Source organism: Montipora foliosa, chromosome 12, assembly GCF_036669935.1.
Source record: "Montipora foliosa isolate CH-2021 chromosome 12, ASM3666993v2, whole genome shotgun sequence".
In the NCBI taxonomy this organism is placed as follows: Eukaryota; Metazoa; Cnidaria; class Anthozoa; order Scleractinia; family Acroporidae; genus Montipora; species Montipora foliosa.
Genome location: NC_090880.1, coordinates 24828928 through 24833927, shown reverse-complemented (window position 1 = coordinate 24833927; position 5000 = coordinate 24828928). Strand labels below are relative to the sequence as shown.

The following is a 5000-nucleotide window of genomic DNA, read 5'->3' as shown; positions in this document are numbered from 1 at the left end:
TCTTTAGTCCCAGAGCCACTCTACTCTCTATCCTAATCTAACTGATTGGTTCGTAAACAGGAGTAGGGCATGTAGTTCCCGGTGTTGTGGTCTGGTCTTTCTGGTCTGGATAGGGTAGGGTGGAGCGCCTCGCATAGGACCTCAAGTCCTGTTCATGCTCCTTCCCTCTGGGCAGGTTTGCCCAATAGAAGAGACAAACCAGATGTCTCGTAAAACCAAAACCAGCTAGAGGCTTATTGCATGGAGTATTGTCATTGCCAGGGTTGAATTGGCCCATTTGTGTGGGATAAATAAATATTTTAAATAATAAAGAAAATTTCAACTGCTGGGTTATACAAAATGATCAATATCTTAAATTTGTGTATCTGCAAACAAAACATTTCTATCATATCAAAATGATAGAAACATACTTACTAAAGACAACGTTTCGGTGTCCTCATGACACCATCATCAGGTCAAATATAATATTTTACAGATAACTCGAATATTAATGTTCAAGATTAAGTTCAAAGTCCCTAGAGGCTAGGTGAAAAGTTTTGCCTTTATCGAGTCACTTTGGATATTCAGACACGGTTTGTGCTCGCGAATAAGGAACATCTTATACACAAGACAATCAAATTTGCATAAGCATTTCTTAAGAATGCGAAACATGTCAAATGTTATTGTTCTTGAGTGATGTTGACTTTGGCTGTGATTGAATCACAACCAAAGTCAACATCAATCAAGAACAATAACATCTGACATGTTATTCGCGAGCACAAACCGTGTCTGAATATCCAAAGTGACTCGATAAAGGCAAAACTTTTCACCTAGCCTCTAGGGACTTTGAACTTAATCTTGAACATTAATATTCGAGTTATCTGTAAAATATTATATTTGACCTGATGATGGTGTCATGAGGACACCAAAACGTTGTCTTTAATAAGTATGTTTCTGCCCGTAATTTTTATCATCAAATCCATTACATTATCATGTTTGATCAAAATGATACTGTCTGTTAATAAAATTCATACCGGTAAATAAACTAAGCAAAAACAGAATCCAAAGGCAATTATTACAGGATAAATTTTGAGATTTCTGCAAGACAAATGCATCTTAAATACACTTTCTATGGACACAATAGAGACGTTCACCCTTTCTACGTTAAATCTGATTGGAATCCACCAGTTAAAAAATCAGTCGCCCTCGAAAGCTACCTTGAGGAGGTTAAATGACAACTGATGGAAGTACAAATAACAAAGCTGAAACAAAACTTGTCACGCGACGAACAAAAGGCACTAAATGAATTGAAACAAAACAATGATATTAACCTGAAAAAAGGGGACAAGAGCAGTACCACTGTCGTCATGAACAAAACTGACAAAGTAAAGGAGGGAGAAAACCTCCTTGACGACGAACAAAGCTACAGACGTCTTACAGAACCCATGGTGAAGGGAACTCAAAACAAGGTCTTGCACCTTATAACGTTAACTGACCTACACCATGAAAACCACATTGATGACATGACCAAAAAATGGCTGTCACAAACACCCAACCCACCTAGAATACCAGAGTTTTATACTCTAACGAAAATTCACAAACCAACCATAACAGTGAGACCAATCATCTCGGGTTGTGACAAGCTGGCTGCATTTTCATGGAATCATTTATGTCTTGTCACTTTGCGAAATTTGTGGTTGAAAATTAAAAATCATATCACTAGTAAACTGTAAACATGTCAGGTATTAAAATTTACAGAATGTTGCCTTATTTCCCGGACACTTAGACTTCACGATTCAGTATTTCGTTGTAAAAACGAAACGTTCCAAAGACTTATCGATTAGTCTGCTTGCGTTTGTTCTTTTCGTGACCAAGCGACCTTCTATTTAGGTGGGAAGATAATTTCAAGTTCTCTTTGAGGTAAGTAACATTTGTTTCTTATTAAATGCGATTTTTATTGAGCGTCGAGTTATATCTTTTCATTTTCAAAAGCGTTCTCTTCTCGTAAAATGCGAGATATATTTTATTTTTCTCGACATAAGTCAAGCTAAAAGGTGAGTTTCTAAACATAAGACTTATAAGAATTTTCCGTTGAAATTTCGTATCTCCGAGCAAAAAGTGAACTGGCGGTACTGCACAATCGCCAACTAGCTAAATTTTTGATCGATCGTCAGTGCGAGCGACGCTGTTTACACAACATACCAAATATTAAAATGGCGTCCAGCAAATCAACAAAAATGGCAATTAATTATTGCAAAAATAATACAAAGAATTTAACAAACCTTTAACACGAATAACCTAAGACTAGGAATACCTTCAAAGAAAATAAAATGGTGGATACACTAATGCACTGCTTCCATCAATTTTTTGGAGAATATCAGCTGTGCAAAAGTAATGCGGGCAGATATCCCTAGGGGGTGGGACACCGACCGCATTGTGTTCGGTCGCACATAGCAGCGGTTATGCGCATGCTTATCAGCACAAGCCAGCAAAGTGGGACAAAATTGCCTTCCCACAAGCTTAATCAACTGAATTCTTAGCTTAATATATAAGAGAATTACACCTCACTCATAGTAGCTCATGATTCTGGTGGGGTCTAGGTGTGTGACAGTTGGCCACTCTCTGAACACTGCTTGACGATTCGTGCGGATGTTGAGTTACAGGGTATAGGGAGAAATCGAGCCAGTCGAAAGTATCCCTCGTGTAATCCCGATCTTGGGCCCAACTGGTTAAAGGAGGGTGCTCAGAGATTCCTCGGGATCTCAACCTCGCTCCCAGAGGTGAAATGGGAAAACGACAACCGCCTTGTCAGCGGTGAAAGTCCTAGTCAATGACTAGGCAAACAAAAGCCAACCGAGCGTCCTCCTGCAAGGGTTTTGTTTTGCCCCGTTTCGTGTCATGCAACAGTCACGCGTGACAAGTCACGCAACTTTAGCTTCATTTGCCCGCATCTGGCAAAACTTAAAAACTAAAACATGTTCTTAGTGTTCAATCTCCTTATCCATCTGATAAAGATAACAAAAGACATTGTGTAACCGAATGTCATCATGCCCATCGTCGGCAAGAGCCGTAAGGGTAAAGCATGGTCTTAACCTGGAAGTCTTCACCCGGCATATATAATAAATTTAACGTCAGTCCAAAGAGTGGTCACCATAAGAAGCTATGGAGAGCCATTTGTGCAAAATTACAAATGCCTGGTGTAAATCTACAATAGTTAGTGCAGGAGTACTAATCATTGGTTTTAAACCACAATCATTAGTGCAGAATTACTTACTAATCGTTGGTGTTAAACTGTGATCATAACTGCAAAATAGAAATATTTGATGTTTAACTGTAATCGTAACTGCTAGGCAAAAATTGTCATCGTTAAGTACAAAGACTCACGATCAACTTCGAACGGTTCATAGCCTTCAATAAAACAGGTCTACAAGAAATTGTTTACAACGAAAGAATTACGGGGAGCGGATGTCTGGAGGAGCTACTTCTCTTATTGTGTCGTATATTACACGTCAGAAGCTCTTCCGCGGGAGTGCGTGCGTTCTGGCAGTAAGGGAAGACCTTTCATTCCCATAAATCCTGATCAGGTAGAGTTTTTAATTTCAGTCGGTTGTAGTATGGAGGAAATTGCACAATCTTTGTTTATAAGTCGAAGAATTCTCTACAGAAAATGTGAGGAGTTCCAAATAAGTATGTAAAAGAAGGGGGAAATTTACTCTCAATTGTCAGACTGTGATCTGGACGACGTAATGCATCACTTAATCTTAGTAATAATAATTTTTATTTTGCAAGATACAGCGATGAATTATAACTCAAATTGATCATTGAATTGTGAACTTTGCAGACAACGTATTTCCTTTGAAAAAAAAAATTGTTCACAACTCAATGGTTACCAAACGAAAAACAAACTGCTCTACTCGCGGGCCGAAATCCAAAATTGACAACAACGACCGATAAGAACTCGTACGCCGGTTTAGTTTTGAGCTCGTTCACTCAATATAGAACACGATGGTTCGAAAATAAATATTAAAAGAACACTCAAACCAAGTGTACAAAACACAATGGTCAGGCAAATGAGAAAAATGTATTTTCACTCACCTCCGAACACAAGATCATCAATAGTCGCGCCCGTCATGCAAGTTTGTCTAATGACATCACATCACACATCAAAACACGCGCTTTCATTGGTCCTTGCTAAAATCTTCAGGGAACCTTGCATTACACTTTTCACAGCACGATCGAGAATTTTTCTGCTTGCTGCAATACTTCGTGCGGCATTAAGTCCCCCCCCCCCCTCCCTTGGCAAGCCTCGCGTCTTCGCAAAAATGCTCCAATAATAATTGGGCAGCAACTGTTGGGTCAGTGCTTCGTTGAAGCTACAGAGAGATTTGGATGGCCATTTCGTGTACGGTCTGACAAAGGAGGCGAAAATATCGATGTTGAACTCTTTATGTTCGTCATGAAAGGATTAAACACAGGGGCAGTCACATTGCTGGCCGTTCCAGCCTCAATCAACGTATTAAAAGATTGTGGAGAGATGTCTTCAGATGTGTCTGTGCCCTGTACTATTCACTGTTTCATTTGTTAGAAGATTCTGGTTTACTTTCTCCAACCGATGACGTGGATCTCTTTTTCCTGCTATACGTTTTCCTATCAAGGATAAACAGAGCACTTCAGGAATACTCGGAAGCTTGTAACCACCACCCCATGCGCACAGCACACAATTGGTCACCCGACCAACTTTGGTATTATTCTAGTATTGCTGCACAAAATGATGACTCCATTGACTTAACTTACTACGGGTGTTATCCCCACGGCCCACCCCACCACCCAGTGGATTTGATGTACACCTTGTTGAAGTTCCAGCTACAGTAGTGATATGGAATCAAGTCAATCAAGTGACATAGGTAACTGCTTCTGTTGACCCACTTCAGTGTAGCGAGGAGTCGACATTTACATCTACCTTCGTGAAGTGGTTCAGCAGTTGGTAGCAAGGTAGTGAGATAATTGTGGTATTTGCTTCA

The 5000-nt window shown here is 39.7% G+C and overlaps 1 protein-coding gene across 1 annotated transcript in view; it reads right to left on the bottom strand.

Moving 5' to 3' along the window:
- Window positions 1-5000, bottom strand: part of LOC137980425 (tetratricopeptide repeat protein 28-like) — a 25681-nt gene that overhangs the window by 11230 nt on the left and 9451 nt on the right. Inside the window, exon 2 of the mRNA XM_068827869.1 lies at window positions 4075-5000. This exon is cut by the window's right edge and continues 997 nt beyond it. The gene's annotated coding sequence lies outside the window, so the exon portion shown is untranslated. The remainder of the gene's footprint in view (window positions 1-4074) is intronic.